Consider the following 19,823-nt stretch of genomic DNA (forward strand, 5'->3'; position numbering starts at 1 on the left):
CTCTAGAATACTGCCCAGTCATCATGAGCTTTTAGCTTTGGCAAAGGTCAAAGCCAAAACACAAAAAAATAATAAGCACTTCAGAGCCAGCCATCGTGACTGGAAATATTTGCAAAATGTTGAACAATTTAAACAAAGAAAGCAAACTCTAGTTAAATAAAACACTAACAAATAGAAACAAACAGGGCACGTCCTTGATGTCTAGCACTAGGAGAAGATTACGTAAACGATGATCTCAGTACGCTACGATTCTAGGAGCCATTGACATAATAACTATGCCACGCACGGGAGAATCCTAAAATCAAAGGAGAAAATGTGGAACACAAAACAGTACCTGATCCTTGATTACACCGTGTAAATCTCTGCTTAGACACAGTCAATATGCAACATAATATGAGAACTGGACGGAGGTAGAAAGAGAAACTTAGAAGGGAAAACAAGACGTGAAAAGCTGCTTAATGCAAACCGAGAGAGTGGCACTGACATGCACACTCACCCATGTGTGAACTAGATGGCTAGCTGGAAGCTGCTGTGTAACAGGGAGCTCAGCTCAGTGCTGATGACTTATGGGGGCCATGGGGTGGGCGGGGAGCCTCACGAGGGAGGGGACCTCATGAGTGAGTGAACATGGCTCAGTGTCCCACTGTTTGCGACCCGGTAGACTGCAGCCCCCCAGGCTCCTCTGTCCAAGGAATTCTCCAGGCAAGAGTACTGGAGTGGGTTGCCATTTCCTCCTCCAGGGCATCTTCCCGACCCAGGGATTGAACCCAGGACTCCTAACTGTAGGCAGATTCTTTACCATCTGAGCCACCAGGGAAGCCCAGGGAAGGGATATATGTTGCAGATAGCTGATTCGCTTTGTTGTACAGCAGGAAGCAACTCAACGTTGTAAAGCAGTTATATTTCAACTTTAAAAAAAACTAAAAAAGCCATTTTATGGCCATAACATTATTGATAAAATATTTTACGTTAACTTTCTCTTTCACAGGATCTGAATTAACGAGCGTGCATTCTAGTCTCTGTGCTTCTGCATATTTCCTCTCTGACTTTGAAGCGACTACTTTGCTTTCTTGGTTAACCTTTATCTAAGGAACAAGCTACCTCCTGTAGAATGTTTCCTAAAAGAGTAAACAGAACCACGTCTGCGTCATGTCTCAACACTGTGGGTGTGTTAGGTGAATGCTGCCTGGCTCAGCATCCTTCCTGCATGTGTTACTACCTCTCCACTCACCCGCCAACTCCCAAACCCCCTCCGTTCTATTCATCTGCTCAGAACGGAAAGCTGGCTTCGCCCTTCCAAGAAGTCGTTTTCTTTTTTTCCCCACAGTACGTCTATCATATACACAGTAGAGGCAATGCATTATTTCCAAATCAAATAGGCTCCCTCCCCTTTGGCATAAATATCAATCAAGAAGCTCGGCACTTCCTGTCTAAAACCGACAAGAGCATCTGATTTTTCCTACCCTCTTGTGGGAAGAAAAGGGAGGAGGTGAGTATCAGAGAGCAGCAATTCTCTCTGCTGAGGTGAGTCCTCACCTGGAAAGCTGTCTCCACAGAGAAGAGTCCCGAGGAGCCAATGAGAAGCAGCAGCCTTTTCCAGAACGTGAAATGCTCGTCTCCTGGCACCCCCAGCCAGGAGCTGCAAAGTGGGTTGTGGTAGTTTTTCTACAGAAACAGCTAAGCTGGAGCTGTCAGTGTTGACCCTTCCTCCTTAAAAAAGAAGGGAGATGGTTCAGGGAGCTGGTGCAGCCTCGCCTGGGCCTCTGGGCCCTCCTTCTGGGTCACATGTGCTGCTGTTTCTGCAAATCCGGGAGTCTGGCTGGAACTCAGCATTTGTAACCCTACTGTTTACCAGTCATGTCTCTATGACCAAAGCAGCTAACACCTCTTTGCCTCTGTTTCCTTATCTATAGGTGAGATCAATAACACTGCCTACGCTTATAGGTTTCTGGTTTGTTACGTTAAACAGGCTAACATTTGTGAGCTGCTTAGGGAAGTACCTGAGAAATACAAGATATGTATATTAATGTCTCTTAAATGAACGAGAACAAAACAAAATTACGCACATATACCGTGTAAGCTGCCTGGGTAAATGTGTCTCTCAAAATATTGAGTGAAAGCCTTTTTTCCCTGTGGTTATAGATCCAGTCCCTTTGGATGCGATCATTCTAATGTGAGGCGCTGAAGAGAAGAATGTCAGGGGGAGGTGATATACTACTCCGTCCTTAACAGTCCTGCACAGTGCGAGTTTTTGTTATAAACATCCCCACCAAAGCTCTCGTTTATGTTGACTCAAGGTGGCTCTTCGTAACTAGCTCATTATATATAAGTGAAGATGCTCATGTACTGGGTTAGATAAGGTTTTGCCTTCACTTGGGATTCCTGGTATTCAAGGAAAACAAATTCATGTTTAAACATTATCAAGGGATTTCCCTCGGAGTCCAGAGGTTAAGAATCCACCTTGCAAAGCAGGGGAAGCAGGTTCAATCCCAGGTTAGGGAACTAAGCCCACACAGCTGGAGAGACAGCACACTGCAACGAAGACGCTGAATAAGGCAGCCAAGATCCCTCGTGTTGCAACTAGGGCCCAGCAGGACCAAATAAGCAAATAAACATTTTTTTTAAAAAAACCAAAACCACATAAAGAAATTTAAAAAAATTATCAGCAGTCAGATAGCTTAACACACATAATATATCTTGCAAACAGAGATAAAGCATGGAGGCAAGTTACTTTTATGTTATCAGGGATAGTGCTTCCCTGGTGGCTCAGCTGGTAAAGAATCTGCCTGCAATGCAGGAGACCTGGGTTCAATCCCTGGGTTGGGAAGACCCTCTAGAGAAAGGAAAGGCTCCCCACTCCAGTATTCTGGCCTGGAGAATTCCATGGACAGCATAGTCCATGGGGTTGCAAAGAGTTAGACACAACAGAGTGACTTTCACTTATCAGTGATCTAACTTGGGAAAAGAAACAGTTTCTTGCTGTAGAAGCATTGAAATCTGCTGTAAAAACATTGAAACATTTTATTTATCTTACATATAGATGGCTCCAGCTCATTTTTGGTGTTAGTCCTGTGAGAGTTGGACCATAAAGAAGCTGAGTGCCAAAGAATTGATGCTTCTGAACTGTGGTGTTGAAGAAGACTCTTGAGAGTCCCTTGGACTGCAAGGAGATCCAACCAGTCCATCTTAAAGGAAATCAGTCCTGAATATTCAATGGCACAGACTCTTTACCAGTCAGTCAAATAAAATTCAAACTCTAGGCTAAAAAACATAAACTAATTTGACACGGTCGCATAGAATGAAGTGTGTTCTTTACGACAACCTAAGGCTAGAGGTGTCCCATTAGCTAGCAGGCGTAACTCCAGGTATACTTGACAGTTCCAGACTCTAGAAAAGACCTATAGTCCACTGAGGGAGTTAGGGAAGAAATACACGGGCATGGTCTAAGATTCCCAAAGTCCTGACTTAGAGAAGAACCTGATTCCCCCATAGGATAAGAACCCAGGAGCCTCTTGTGAGGTGTGGTTAAAATGACTAACTCGGTAGGTTCTCCATGTCTGGGTTATGTCACAAAAAACAGTTCCCGATCCTCAGGAATATGTGTATATTTGTCTTCATAGCACAAGGATATTTACTTTTTGTAGTATTGTCCCCCCAAAGAAGCGTCATTATTGGTAAAATCAGTGTAACACAGTTTAGCACCATCCTTTTTATTCTATGTCTAAGAAATTTGAAATCCCATGGACAGAGGAGGCTGGCGGGCTACAGTCTATAGGGTCACAAAGAGTTGGACACGACTGAAGCGACTTAGCATGCACACACATTACTAGACAGGAAATGACTCTCAATAGTGACAAAGGGCTAGTCTGGCTGAGGATGGAGTGATTGAAATGATTAGGCTGAAAGATAATATTTTTATAATCTTGAACAAATTTAATCAAGTCTTATCAACATGACTTACCAAAAGTATTGTTCCAGGGACTTTCCTGGTGGTCCATTGGTTAAGACTTCACTCTTCCAATTCAAGGGGCACGGATTCCATCGCTGGTTGGGGAGCTACAATTCCACACGCTATGGGGTGCAGTAAAAAAAAAAATTGTTCCAGAAAATATTCCATGAATGTTTATTAACAGTGTCTTTCTAACATTCCTAAAATCTAGCTGTTGATCAGAATATTCTTGTTAAATTTAGTTCAGTTCAGTCGCTCAGTTGTGTCCAACTCTTTGCAACCCCATGAACCTCAGCACGCCAGGCCTCCCTGTCCATCACCAACTCCCAGAGTTCACTCAGACTCATGTCCATCAAGTTGGTGATGCCATCCAGCCATCTCATCCTCTGTCGCCCCCTTCTCCTCCTGCCCCCAATCCCTCCCAGCATCAGGGTCTTTTCCAACAAGTCAACTCTTCGCATGAGGGGGCCAAAGTACTGGAGTTTCAGCCTCAGCATCAGTCCTTCCAATGAACACCCAGGACTGATCTCCTTTGGGATGGACTGGTTGGATCTCCTTGCAGTCCAAGGGACCCTCAAGAGTCTTCTCCAACATCACAGTTGAAAAGCCTCGATTCTTTGGTGCTCAGCTTTCTTCACAGTCCAACTCTCACATCCATACATGACCACTGGAAAAACCATAGCCTTGACTAGATGGACCTTTGTAGGCAAAGTAATGTCTCTGGTTTTGAATATGCTATCTAGGTTGGTCATAACTTTCCTTCCAAGGAGTAAGCATCTTTTAATTTCATGGCTGCAATCACCATCTGCAGTGATTTTGGAGCCCCCAAATATAAAGTCTGACACTGTTTCCCCTGTTTCCCCATCTATTTCCCATGAAGTGATGGGACAGGATGCCGTGATCTTCGTTTTCTGAGTGTTGAGCTTGAAGCCAACTTTTTCACTCTCCACTTTCACTTTCATCAAGAGGCTTTTGAGTTTCTCTTCACTTTCTGCCATAAGGGTGGTGTCATCTGCATATCTGAGGTTATTGATATTTCTCCTGGCAATCTTGATTCCAGCTTGTGCTTCTTCCAGCCCAGCATTTCTCATGATGTACTCTGTATATAAGTTAAATAAGCAGGGTGACAACATACAGCCTTGACGTACTCCTTTTCTTATTTGGAACCAGTCTGTTGTTCCATGTCCAGTTCTAACTGTTGCTTCCTGACCTGCATATAGGTTTCTCAAGAGGCAGGTCCGATTGTCTTGTACTCCTATCTCTTTCAGAATTTTCCACAGTTTATTGTGATCCACACAGTCAAAGGCTTTGGCATAGTCAATAAAGCAGAAATAGATATTTTTCTGGAACTCTCTTGCTTTTTTGATGATCCAGCAGATGTTGGCAATTTAATCTCCGGTTCCTTTGCCTTTTCTAAAGCCAGCTTGTACGTCTGAATGTTCATCAGTTAAATATATGTCCATTATTTATGGATTCTTTTTTTTAGGAGCTATCAAGTGCAGAAATTCTTTAAGTTCACTGAACCAGCAATGACTTGGAAGAAGTAATTTATAGAGTCAGGATGGGATTGTTTTTAAAACCTAACCAAGTTATTATTTGTAGTTAAGCGTAGCCCACACATGGAGTTAGTGGTGAACTCGCCTGCCAATGCAGGGGACGTGAGAGATGTGGGTTCAACCCTGGGTGGGGAAGATCCCCTGGAGAAGGAAATGGCAACCCACCCCAATATTCTTGCCTGCAGAATCCCATGGATAGAGGAGCCTGGTGGGCCACAGTCCATGGGGTCACAAAGAGTTGGATACAACTAAAGTGACTTAGCACAAGGCAAGGGAAACATTTTGTGAATTAGAATTGCATAACCTTAACCTAGAAAAAAGAATACTACAATCTAAGCAACAAAGGACAAAATGTTATAAACAGAATAGAACTATTAGTAGTTGGCGACAATCTGGGAGAACTTGGTTCAATGGTTTTTGGTGGAAGCTGACTAATTAATGTAGATTTCTGGTTTGGGTTTTGTTTGTTTTGAGGCAATTTTGTGAACCATCTACTTTCAGACGCTCCCTAAAAAGTGAATTTTAAGACTTTTGATGCTTTTCTAATTCTTATTATTTGAATATTAGTCCATGGAGCCTTCCAGAGGAACTGGTCATCAGAAATACCCATAGAATCCCTTCCAGAGAGGCTCCAAGGAGGTCATTCTCAGATTTTTTTCCCAGAATCACATGCTTTATAGCTCAGGCAGGGATTGGTCATGTAATTGATGAGGAAATGTAGCCTGCTCCTATTGAAGACAGCTCAGATGGTAGTATAGATAGCTCCAGCTTTTCAACATTTACCTCAGTCAGGTTGTAAAATATTGGGATTTAGTACTGATGGAGCTATTTCCTGACATGGAGCTGCCAATGAAGGGATCAGACCCATACAGGATGAGACATTATTGAATAACATTCAGCAATAAAATGAATGAAGTACTGACACACACATCACACATTAATAACACCTTTTAAGAGAGAGAATCTGTGTATTAAATATCTTAAGTTTTTGCATGTCCAACTATTTCTTTAATTTGATCTTCTAATTAGAGCCTGTTTTCCCTGTCTTTATGATGGTGGATTTAAGACCTTTTCGGAGAATCTCCATGGTATCATTTCTCTGTTTACTAACTGTCTAGGGTTGTTAATGAGAAGTCTGAAGTCAGGAAGATTCTTATTTTTCTCATCATAACCAGGTTATCCCCTCTCTCCAAAACCTTGTAGGATCTTGTCTTCCCCTCTGGTGCTGAGAAATTTCACAGTGATATATCGGAGGAGTTCTTTTCACACTCAGTTTTAAGTGAGTTATTTCAGTCTTAAGCCATTCCTCATTTTTGGAAAATCAGCCGCATCTTCCGGAGAAGGCGAAGGCACCCCCTCCAGTACTCTTGCCTGGAAAGTCCCATGGGCGGAGGAGCCTGGTGGGCTGCAGTCCATGGGGTCTCGAAGAGTAGGACACGACTGAGCGACTTCACTTTCACTTTTCACTTTCATGCATTGGAGAAGGAAATGGCAACCCACTCCAGTGTTCTTGCCTGGAGAATCCCAGGGACGGGGGAGCCTGGCGGGCTGCTGTCTATGGGGTCGCACAGAGTCGGACACGACTCAGCAGCAGCCGCTGCATCTTCTGACGCTCCTTTGTCTTCTCCCTTTTACGCTGTTTTCGTAATACCACTCTCTGCTCTCATTTTTTTGGAATGCCACTTAGATGAGTGTCCAGACTTGTCGATGTTGTTCAGTTTTCCTACGTTTTCTTTCCTATTTTCCATCCAGCGTCCGTTCTATGTGATGTTCTGACATACACCATCTACCGGAACTTCTTACCTTTCTAATTATCTATCAGCTGTGTCCACTTTGCTACTCGGAACATCTACTGAGATTTCTATTCAAAGTTCCAGTACTTAATTTCCAAAATTAGAGGTTGACTAGAGGTTGGTCCCTTCTATGAATATAATACACCAACAACTATACTTTCCTAAAATCTCCTACCTGCCCAGTGTCTGTTTCGGCAGCTGTGAATTCACCCACAGGCTGAGTTTTATGCCTCTTTCCTTGTCAATTCTTTGGTCATTGCTGGTTTTCTTTTTATGTTTGAGTGTGAGAGTTCCTATTCACAATTTACTCCACATCCCTGGTATTTTGGGGGATGGGAGTGGAATGTTACAGACTGTGGAATCATTTGCCCTTTTTGTGTGAGGCCCTCCCCTCTTGCAAAGGTCATAGTTCTCTGTTGCTTCCAGTACCCAAAGGCCCTCCTTTACCTTCTCCGGCCCCTCAAATGCCTTCTGCTTGAGTAACACTCACATTTGCAAACTAGTCAGCAAAAAATCAGGATGGAACCAAAGGTCAACCAGCCAAGTTTACATAATCTAGCTCTGAACAATAACAAGCCTGGGTTAGGGTTATTCCAGTTTGCTGGCTGGGGGCTGATTCTGCCCTATGTGTTCTTCTGGCTGACATTTCACACATGTGTTACAGGGGGCCGTTTCTTAGACTTTCATTTCAGCCTGGTCTTGGTCCTTCTCCTTCTCCAGCTTACAGGAAATCCTCAACACATCTGGAATGTCAACAGATTACTTTTTCTCTTACTCCAAGCAGTGTTAATTTAATCACATAATGAAGCTTAGGCAAATGATTACTGGCCTCCATCTGGAATCTTGAGCCAGTTCTTTAACTTGTATTTCCACAATCCTTTTCATATCTGTTTTTACAGATGCATGTATTTTTATCTGCATTAAAAAAAATAAGAAACAAAATTCAACAGTGTTGATGAGATTTGCCCAGTATCATCCACTGAGTGGCTGAATCTTACTTGTAATTCAGACACATTCCTGACCCCTAATCTCATGTTTTTACCACATTACCCAGGGTACGAGACTTAGGTATCCTAAACCAATCATCTCTAAGTATATAACATGCAGCAGTCATAAAGCGCTTTCACTTGCATTCTGTTAACGCTTCCTCGCAGAAGTCCTTGCTATAGTGTTATTGCTTACTCTAGACAGGAAACGCTGCAATTTGAGAAAGTTACATGACAATTGAGGGTTACATGACAGTTGTCGTGACAAATGACAACTGGGCAAAGACTCTCAGGGTCTGGAAACCCGAAGTCTCTGGACAGGCACGGGCATAAATCTTGGGGCATCCTGCCCATTTCTTTACCACCTACCTCAAACAGTATGGTAATCAGCATGTTAAAAGAATATCCAAATAAACCCACCTAAGGCTGGACAATCTTGTTTCCATAAAATACCTTTTTATCTTTAAGGACATTGGGTTGCTCCTTCTCATTCTTTTTTCTATTCAGTGGCAGTGATTCCCACTGACTGGTCTGCTCCTTTGCGTCATTTACTCTACCACTGATTCCTTCTAGTGTATTTTTCATTGCAGTTATTGTATTCCTCATCTCTGTTTGGTTGTTACATTTTTAAACTCTTTGTTAAACATTTCCAACTTCTGCTTTTGTGTGCCCACTCTCCTTCCGAGTTCCTTGATCATCTTTACGGTCACTACACTGAAGTCTTTTTTAGGGTAGATTGCCTATCTCCATGTCACTCAGTTCTTTTTCTGGGTTTTATCTTCTTCCTTCATCTGAAACATATTCCTCCAGTGCCTCACCTTGTCTAACTTAATACTTGTATTTTTATGTATCACACAAAATGCCAGGCTGGGTGAAGCACACGCTGGAATCAAAATTGCCAGGAGAAATATCAATAACCTCAGATATGCAGATGAAACCACCCTTATGGCAGAAAGTGAAGAAGAACTACAGAGCCTCTTGATGAAAGTGAAAAGGAGAGTGAAAAAGTTGGCTTAAAAGTCAACATTCAAAAAACTAAGATCATGGTATCCAGTCCCATCACTTCATGGCAAATAGATGGGAAAACATTGGAAACAGTGACAGACTTTAGTTTTCAGGGCTCCAAAATCACTGCAGATGGTGACAGCACCATGAAATTAAAAGGTGCTTGCTCCTTGGAAGAAAAGCTATGACCAACCTAGACAGCATTTTCAAAAGCAGAGACATTACTTTGCTGACAAAGGTCCATCTAGTCAAAGCTATGATTTTTCCAGTAGTCATGCATGGGTGTGAGATTTGGACCATAAAGAAGGCTGAGTGCCAAAGAATTGATACTTTTGAACTGTGGCACCAGAGAAAACTCTTGAGAGTCCCTTGGGCTGCAAGGAGATCCAACCAGTCAATCCTAAAAGAAATCAGTCCTGAACATTCGTTGGAAGGACTGATGCTGAAGCTGAAACTCCAATACTTTGGCCACCAGATGTGAAGAACTGACTCACTGGAAAAGACCCTGACCTGGGAAACATTGAAGGCATGAAGAGAAGGGGACGACAGAGGATGAGGTGATTGGATGGCATCACTGACTCAATGGACATGAGTTTGAGCAAGCACCAGCAGATGGTGAAGGACAGGGAGGCCTGGTGTGCCACAGTCCGTGGGGTCGCAGAGTCAGACACGGCTGAACAACAAGGTTGTTTACATTTCTCAGCTTTGGAGAAGTGGCCTCTGTAGGAAGCTCCTTTCTCATGAAGGCACTGAAGAGGTATTTTGGGTAGATGTTCTCTTAAAACCTGCCATACGTGACTACCATCCTCCAGGCCAGAATTGGATAAAATGTGGTTTTCAAACAGCGAATATACATCTGCTTCTGGCCAAGACAGAGAAACAGGATGTGACTACGTACCTTCCCTCCCCAGGCTATGACAAAACTCAACAAAGTAAATGAAACAGTTTTCATATGCTGGACATCAGGCACCATAGAAATATGATCCCTCAGAAAAGGGAAACAGAAAACGTGAGCCTTAGGATTGAATCAACTCACTGTGTGAAGGCTGCAGCTCACGGAAATAGAACTGACCAGAACACAGGCTCTCACCCAGCTGTGCTTACAGAGACTGGAGGCTGGGGAGACCCGGGCGGAGCTTCAGAGAGAGACAGATGGACGGACAGACACAGGGAGGGATATCTGGAGAATTCTTGGGGAAATCAGCCTTCTAGACTCTGGCTCAGTACTGATCTGTGGAGGGGAAACTCCCTTAGGCTTTAACCTAGGGAAAGGTGGCCGGAAAAGAGTAGGTGGGCAATTTCCCCTAGGTCCCACAAGGCTGGGAATACTTGTGTTCTTATGAGTTGACATGAAAATATCTCATAACGTAGGGCATCAGGTAAGATGCTCAGGCTTAGCAGGGGATGAAATTCAGCCTTGCCTCATTCTAGAGTCACCCTAACTCTGGTTAAATGCAAGCCTTGACATTATCCAGTTGATTCCAATAACTTCACCAGGCACCAGGACAAGAGACAGCATTGTAAATACGTGTGACAGAACCTAGCAACTAACAGCCTGTGATTCAAATTGTCTGCCATCCAATAAATGGTGAGTATGTAAAGGATCAGGAAACCAGAGAAACACACACCAGAACAGTCAGACACAGAGGAGACACCTGCAAACATATGGTGAGATGTTTTCTGTTGCAAGAGTGCTTTTCTTCTTCTTGTAATGTGTGTGTGTGTGCATGTGTGTGTATATGTGTGTGTATATGTGTGTGTGCATGTGTGTGTATATATGTGTGTGTGCATGTGTGTGTATATGTGTGTGTGTGCATGTGTGTGTGTGTGTTGCTCAGTTGTGTCTGACTTTGCAACCACATGGACTGTAACCTTCCAGGCTCCTCTGTTCATGGAATTCTCCAGGCAAGAATGCTGGAATGGGTATCTGTTTCCTTTTCTGAGGGATCTTCCTGATCCAGGGACTGCACCTGGGTCTCCAGCATTGCAGGAAGATTTTTACTATCTGAGCCATCAGGGAAGCCCCTTATTGTAATGATTCTTGCCAATAAGTTTTCTCTTTGTAAGTAAGTAAATGCAGACATGTTAGAACCTGCAAACAAGAATGTTAAATAGTTATCATTTTACTCCACATGTGTAAGAGATAGAGGAACATGTGATTATAATGAGGAGGAGAATGGGAGATGCATATGAAGCCTTGAAAAGCTATATCTAAAATGAAAAATACACTGGACATGATTAACAGTAAATGAGACGTTGCAAAGGAAGAGAAGCTAAAGACACAGCGATTGAAACTATCCATGATGTATGGAGGGAGAGAAAGAATCACTGGAGTCATTACTGCTATATCACTATTTCCCCCAAACTCATCTATAGATTCCAATTAGTCATGAAACACCGGAAGTTTCATTTTATATTTTTGAACGTTGAGTTTTAAGCCAGCCAGGTTCACTCTGCTTTCACCCTCGTCAGGAGGCTCTTTAGTTCCCCTTTGCTTTTTGCCATTAGGGTGGTATTATCTGCATATCTGAGGCTGTTGATATTTCTCCTGGTAATTTTGATTTCAGCCTGTGCTTCATCCAGCCTGGTATTTCACATGATGTACTCTGCATGTAAGTTAAATAAGCAGTGGGACATGATACAGGCTTGACGTATTCCTTTCCCAATTTGGAACTAGTCCATTGTTCCATGTCCAGTTCTAACTGTTGTTTCCTGACCTGTATACAGGTTCCTCAGAAGGCAGATCAGGTGCTCTGGTATTCCCATCTCTTTACGAATTGTCCATACTTTGTTGTGATCCACACAGTCAAAGGCTTTAGTGCAGTCAATGAAGCAGAAGTAGATGTTTTTCTGGAATGTCCTTGTTTTTCCTTTGATCCAATGGACGTTGGAAATTTGATATCTGGTTCTTCTGCCTTTTGTAGATCCAGATTGTGCATCTGGAAGTTCTCAGTTCACACCCTGTTGAAGCCTAGCTTGGAGAATTTTGAGTATTACTTTGCTAGCATGTGAGATGAGTGCAATTGTACGGTAGTTTGAGCATTCTTTGGTATTGCCTTTCTTTGGGATTGGAATGAAAACTGACCTTTTCCAGTCTTGTGGCCACTGCTGAGTCTTCCAAATTTGCTGGCATATTGAGTGCAACATTTTAGCAGCACCATCTTTCAGTATTTGAAATAACAGCTAGAATTCCATCACCTCCACTAGCTTTGTTCATAGTAATGCTTCCTAAACTACCCGCTGGCTCGGATGGTAAAGAACCCACGTGCCAATGCAGGAGATATAAGAGACGCAGATTCAATCTCTGGGTTAGGACAAGCCCCTGGAGAAAGGAACGGCAACCCACTCCAGGGTTCTTGCCTGGGAAATCCCATGGGCAGAGGAGACTATAGGGCTATAGTCCACGGGGTCACAAAGAGTAGGGCATGACTAACACCTAACACTTTCACTTTACTAGAGAAGAGGATGGCAAACTGCTGCAGTGCTCTTGCCTTGAGAACTCCATGAACAGTATGAACAGGCAAGAAGATTGGGGGTGTGGAGTAACTTTAAATTTAAAACATAGTCTACTTAGTGTGAAGGCCATTTGGAAGGAAATCTCCTTCATGTGGACTTGTCATTGTAACCTAGGGCTAATCATTTAGTAATCAGCCCCTTAGTATCTGTTCATGAAATTATGTTATGAAATTATGCCCTGTGACCAAGAGAGTTACTGAGACATCTCTATAAACTCCTAGCATTCATTGGAAATGCTAATTTATCATCAAAATATGTGTGTGCTGCGTACTTTCATTGTACTTTCATAAGAAAGGATAGTGGACAGAATGTGGGCTTTGGAATTCAGCACGTTGGGGTTTGAATATAATAATGAAACCTCTGTGTGTGTGTGTGAACGTAGCCACTCTGAACCTCAGTGTCTTCATCAATAAGGTTTCAATAATAATATTCATATATGGTGCCCTGCAGTAAGAACCAGATGCGGCACAACTGACTGGTTCAAAATTGGGAAAAGAGTATGACAAGGCTGCATCTTGCCACCCTGTTTATTTAACTTCTAAGCAGAGTACATCACGTGAAATGCCTGGCTGGATGAAGCACAGTTTGGAATGAAGACTGAGGGAAGAAACATCAACAGCCTCAGATATGCAGAGGGCAGCACTGTAATGGCAGAGAGCAAAGAGGGACTGAAGAGTCTCTTGATGAGGGTGAAAGAGGAGAGTGAAAAAGCTGGCTCTAAACTCAACATAGCAAAACTAAGATCATGGCATCCAGTCCCATCACTTCATGGCAAATAGATGGGCAAAGGTGGGAGCAGTGACAGATTTTCTTTTCGGAGCTCCAAACTCACCGCGGACAGTGACTGTAGCCATGAAATTTAGACTATTGCTCCTTGGAGGAAAAGCTACGTCAAACCTAGACAGCATATTAAAAGGCAGAGACATCACTTTCCTGACAAAGATCCATCTAGTCAAAGCTATGGTTTTGCCAGTAATCATGTACGGTTGTGAGAGTTGGACCATAAAGTAGGCTAAGTGCCAAAGAATTGATGCTTTCAAGCGGTGGTGTTGGAGAAGATGCAAGGAGATCAAATTAAGTCAATCCTAAAGGAGATCAGTCCTGAATATTCATTGGAAGGACTGATGCTAAAGCTGAAGCTCCAATATTTTTGGCCACCTGATGGGAAGAGCCAACTCTTTGGAAGAGACCTTCATGTTGGAAAACATTGAAGGCAAGAGGAGAAGAGGGTGGCACAGGATGAGATGGTTAGGCAGCATCACTGGCTCAACTGACATGAATTTGAGCAAATTCTGGGAGACAGTGGAGGACAGAAGGGCCTGGGGTGCAGCAGCCCATGGGGTTGCAAAGAGCTGGACATGACTTAGTGGCTGGACAACAAAGAACAAGGTTTCCCAGCACTAGACTTGCCATCAGGAAGGAAGCTGGCCTCCATCGGTTTTCTCTCATTGGCCCGCCTCCTCTCCACTGTATCTGGGTTTTACTGGATTGAGTACTGGGAGCCAGAGAACCGTGGCTTTACTCCTGACTGGCCATTACCCAGCTGTGCTTGATCGTGGAAGCCATTTGCTTCCTAGGGCCTCCAGTTCATTCGAGCTGGATGATCTCTACGATCTTTGAGCTCTCAAGTTCTCTACGCAGGGGGTATGACTTACGCCCTCAAATTCAGGACTCCAAGTTACTCAATCACTTGGAGATTTTGACTCCTCCTTTAGTGAGGCTGGGGTAGAGGAAACTCAAGCCCCTGAGGAAGAATGGACTGGGTCATTATGTGTGATTATATCTCAGGAAAAAAGATGGCCAGAAGAAGTAATTTAAAAAAAAAAAAGCAAAACCTTATTTCTTTGCATTGCTTATCTATCACTTTCTTGGGCAGCTGCAGTCTCTGAGTACCATTTTCCCTGTGTCCTACATGGATCCTTTGGGATTGATGATGTTGGCAAACAGATGATCAAATTTCCACTCGCTCTTCGCCCAGCTTCAGGGACAGGTAGGTATCTGTTTTGTTAATCTATTGAGGCCAACTCATTTTGACTGAAAAAAAATGCACAACTTAGAAGCTGAGAATTATGTTTTATTCATCAGATTTTTCTGAGGATTTTAAGCCCAGGAGACAGCGTCTTGGAGAGCTCTAAGGGACTGCTCTGAAGAGGGAGTAAAGAGCCAGGATGTATGGGAGTCTGGAACAAAAACCAGGCGGTGAGCCTGTTGGAAGATTACTATTAATTAGAGAAAATCAGAGGCCCAGCTAATGAATTTAGTGCTTTCTTGAAAACTTGACGGATGCTTAATTCACAGTGCTGTAGTAGTTTCAATCGTACAGAAAGTGATTCAGCCCCCTCTGTATATTCTTTTCAGATTCTCCTCCGTTATAGCTTATTACAAGATGTTGGGTATAGTTCCCTATGCCAAATGATAGCACCTTGCTATTTACCTGTTATATATCAGTTCAGTCACTCAGTCGTGTCTGACTCTTTGTGATCCCATGGACTGCAGCACGCCAGGCCTCCCTGTCCGTCACCGACTCCCAGAACTTGCTCAAACTCACGTCCATTGAGTCAGTAATGCCATCCAGTCATCTCATCCTCTGTCGCCCCCTTCTCCTCCTGCCTTCCATCTTCCCCAGCATCAGAGTCTTTTCCAATGAGTCCGCTCTTCGCGTCAGGGGGCCAAAGCATTGGAGCGTGAGCTTCAGCACCAGCCCTTCAGGCATATGTGCCTGTTAGATACAGTGGTCCGTGTGTGCCAAGCCCGGACGTCTAGCGCATGTCCTCCTCCCCATCCCCCACCCAGCACTGTCCTACGTATGGAGAGATGCAAAAGTCTAGCTTCACCGAAATCATTGCTTTGACATGTGCCTCCAGATCTGGGCCGGCATCCTTGCTTTCACACCCTGAGTCCTCTTGGGGTGCACCATGTGGGGGTGACTGTGGGGCTGGGAATCCTGTCTCCATCCTGAGTCTCCCTGGGACTCACCTTTGATGGTGGGAGGTGTGGCATGGCTGGTGTGGCTGGTGGCCACAGTGTCCTTTGCGGATATGGCAGGAGGCATACTTGGTCCACAGTTTCGTTTTTTGTGAAAAGAATGACTTCCCACAGGTTCCCCAACATTTTTTCCCCAAAACCTTATCAATGGATTTCTTTTTCTCTTTCTAACCTTCACAGAATGCAACATCAGTGAAGTCTATTCCAACCCTCTGGAGAATTTCCAGGAATTCCTTGAACCACCAGTGATCATTCACTGGAAGTAAGAGTTCAGGTCCCTGGCCAAGGGTCACATGACAGAAGGTCAGTCCTCAGTGTGGTGCAATCTTTATGCTCACGCGTGCCAACACCTCCTTCACGCTCTGGGGTGCTTCACAAGACCGTTGCTGTTGTTCAGCTGCTCAGTCGTGTCTGACTGTTTGCAATCCCATGGACTGCAACACGCCAGGTTCCCAGTCCTTCAGCATCACCCGAGCTTGCTCAAACTCATGTCCATTGAGTCAGTGGTGACATCCAACCATCTCATCCTCTGTCATCCCCTTCTCTTCCTGCCCTCAATCTCTCCCAGCATCAAGGTCTCTTCCAAAGAGTTGGCTCTTCCCATCAGGTGGCCAAAGTATTGGAGCTTCAGCATCAGTCCTTCTAAATGAATATTCAGGGTTGATTTCCTTTAGGATTGACTGGTTTGATCTCCTGCCAGTCCAAGGGACTCTCAAGAGTCTTCTCTAGCACCACAATTCAAAAGCATCAATTCTTTGGTGCTCAGCCTTCCTTATGGTCCAACTCTCATAGCCATACTTGAATACTGAGGAATAGCTATTGGGGAGCATTATAATGGTTGGAAAAGTCTGACAGTATCTGGACCCACATCCATCTGATCATCAGAAAAGAGAAACAAACACACTTAACATTCACCCTAATGTGATGCAGTAGAAAGTGCAAGAACACAATTATGAGATGTTCTTGCTGTAGAATTAAACCTGAACCTGACCAAGACTCTTGATCTAACTGCAAGTTTACAGAAAATTCAGGTGGTAGAGAACAGGTTAAACAACATGTAGGCTTTGGAAAAACAAATTAAATTCAGAATATGGGAAAATCTACAAGACAAACAACCCAATTTTTTTCAACACATATATGATGACAAAAAGAGAAAAAAAAATGATGGAGCTCTTGTTTGAATTTTTATCCAATCAAATCAACTATAAAGAGACGCTTGTAAGTAACTTGAATGCTAAATAGACGTTCTAAAACAGCCAGAAACTGCTAATTACTTTATCTGTGTTCACTGCACTAAGTATATAAGTATATTTTATTTTATTTTTTATATGTATAGTTTACAGATTTGTTTATTCATCTTTTGGCTGCTCTGGGTCTTTGCTGATGTGCCTGGACTTTTTTCCAGTGGTGGCGCGCGGGAGGCTGCTCTGCAGCTGCGGTGCAGGGCCTGCTCCTCGTGGTGGCTTCTCGTTGCAGATCCTGGGCCCTAGCGTGCAGGCTAGCAACATCTGTGCACGTCTCCTATCTTGATGGACATACTTGCTTCAAGGGTTTCCTGAATGTTTCCAGTGAAATTGTAACAACAGTGATAAAAATTTGTTGAGTATTTACAAAGAATCAGACACTACGTTCGGTAGTTTATCTGAATTCTTTAATTTGTCCTTAAAGCAAGTCAGTAGGATGTGTGCTGTATCTCTTCAGATTCTACAGATGCTAATCTATACATCTGTAAAGATTCTGGGTTCAAATACAATTTTAACACTGGAACATGGAAAAGCAGCTGATTCCATTTTGGGGAAAAGCAGGTTCTTCATAAGACTTAACTAATTTTTAAATTATTTTTAGTGTTAGAGATTTTCATGCTGGAAAGCAAGAAAATACTTAAAAATTAATAAGATCATGTCAAATGAACACAGCAGTTGACCTATAAGGGAAACCCCTGGCCAAAGTTATAATCTGAGTGTGAAAAGAAGACTAATGCTTATAAAATACAGAAATGCATTCATCTGAAGAAACACAAGCTGGAATCAAGATTGCTGGGAGAAATATCAATAACCTCAGATATACTGATGACACCACCCTTATGGCAGAAAGTGAAGAGGAACTAAAAGCCTCTTGATGAAAGTGAAAGTGGAGAGTGAAAAAGTTGGCTTAAAGCTCAACATTCAGAAAACGAAGATCATGGCATCTGGTCCCATCACTTCATGGGAAATAGATGGGGAAACAGTGGAAACAGTGTCAGACTTTATTTTTCTGGGCTCCAAAATCACTGCGGATGGTGACTGCAGCCATGAAATTAAAAGACGCTTACTCCTTGGAAGAAAAGTTATAACCGACCTAGATAATATATTCAAAAGCAGAGACATTACTTTGCCGACTAAGGTCCATCTAGTCAAGGCTATGGTTTTCCAGTGGTCATGTATGGATGTGAGAGTTGGACTGTGAAGAAGGCTGAGCGCTGAAGAATTGATGCTTTTGAACTGTGGTGTTGGAGAAGACTCTTGAGAGTCCCTTGGACTGCAAGGAAATCCAACCAGTCCATTCTGAAGGAGATCAACCCTGGGATTTCTTTGGAAGGACTGATGCTAAAGCTGAAACTCCAGTACTTTGGCCACCTCATGTGAAGAGTTGACTCATTGGAAAAAGACTCTGATGCTGGGAGGGATTGGGGGCAGGAGGAGAAGGGGACAACAGAGGATGAGATGGCTGGATGGCATCATGGACTCGATGGACGTGAGTCTGAGTGAACTCCGGTGGTTGGTGATGGACAGGGAGGCCTGGCGTGCTGCGATTCATGGGGTCACAAAGAGTCGGACACGACTGAGTAACTGAACTGAACTGAACTGAACCCACAATAATACACAGAAAATTACAGAAAGAAAATTAATAGAAATGAGTCTAAAGCAAGTTGATGAGTATTATAGATTATTCTTATCAAAGGATAATCTGAAAGCTTCTAATGCTTAATAATGCTTTAAAAATTATATGTTGGAAGAATTTCAAACTTATTAAAGTTGAAGAATTGTAAAATGAACACCAGGTACTCTTTACCTAGAGCCACATTATTAACGTTTGCAACATTTTCAGACTTCACCCTTTAATATTTAAATATGTCGTGTATCTTACAGGTACAAGGGTGTTTTCTCATATAACCACAAAAAGAGGAGACAGACTTCATTAGACTTTATCTTTTAGAGGAGTCTTGGATGGAGTCTAAGAATTCTCAAATAAGCCACTGACGCTGTTTTGGGGGCCACACTTTAAGTGACTAAAATAAGTATGTGCGCACACAGTTGAGGCAAATTATGGACAAAAGGACACAAAAGACCACAAACACCCAACTGCTGCTGCTTCAGAGCTGGGAGCAAAAAGAGTGCTGAGCATGCGTGTGTGTGTGTATGCATGTACTGATATGTGTGCATGTGTGTGAGTAGAGGCCCTAACCTCCAATTGCAGAGCCGAATTTCAAGCTTAGATGGACCAGCAGAAGCAGGTTCTTGACCAGGTGATCACCCTCGTGCAGGTGCTACTTGCTGCCGGCTCTGGTGCTCAGGCTGTTGCAGGACCGGGGCAGGAAGCTCTCCCCCGAGCCCGTCCCGACCAGATGGAACAGCTCGGCACACCAGCAACCAGACTCTCCCATGAGACAATGGTCTGGCCCACACAGAGCTGGGCATCCTGAAGGGAGGTGCCAAGGTCATGAGGACCAGCAGAAACATGTGCTGTGCCACCCTGCCCTCAGCTGCATCCTCAATAGATCCCCGCCTCGCTGGGTCTGGCTGTGCCCACTGTCCTCTCCCTAAACTCACTCACGCTGTCCCTGTCACGAGCCACTGAGCTTCAGTTTGTACAATTAAACACAGCACAGCATCTCTTTATTGTCTGAGGGCTTCTGGTGGCTTTAAGAAGCTCAGCTTTCAGAAACAACATTGAATCATTTTCTCTGGAGTGACCATAGGGAGTGGGCAGGCTAACAGATACGTCTTTTTCTTAGTAAGGCTCCCTGCTATATCACGCATATGGTGTTTAGCGT

The 19,823-nt window shown here is 43.5% G+C and overlaps 1 protein-coding gene across 1 annotated transcript in view; it reads right to left on the reverse strand.

The window, feature by feature from the left end:
* Window positions 1-1,713, reverse strand: part of LOC101108419 (glycine N-acyltransferase-like) — a 30,118-nt gene extending 28,405 nt beyond the window's left edge. Inside the window, exon 1 of the mRNA XM_004016494.6 lies at window positions 1,537-1,713. The gene's annotated coding sequence lies outside the window, so the exon portion shown is untranslated. The remainder of the gene's footprint in view (window positions 1-1,536) is intronic.
* Window positions 1,714-19,823: the final 18,110 nt, after the last annotated feature.

This window comes from Ovis aries, chromosome 15 (assembly GCF_016772045.2).
Source record: "Ovis aries strain OAR_USU_Benz2616 breed Rambouillet chromosome 15, ARS-UI_Ramb_v3.0, whole genome shotgun sequence".
Classification (NCBI taxonomy): Eukaryota; Metazoa; Chordata; class Mammalia; order Artiodactyla; family Bovidae; genus Ovis; species Ovis aries.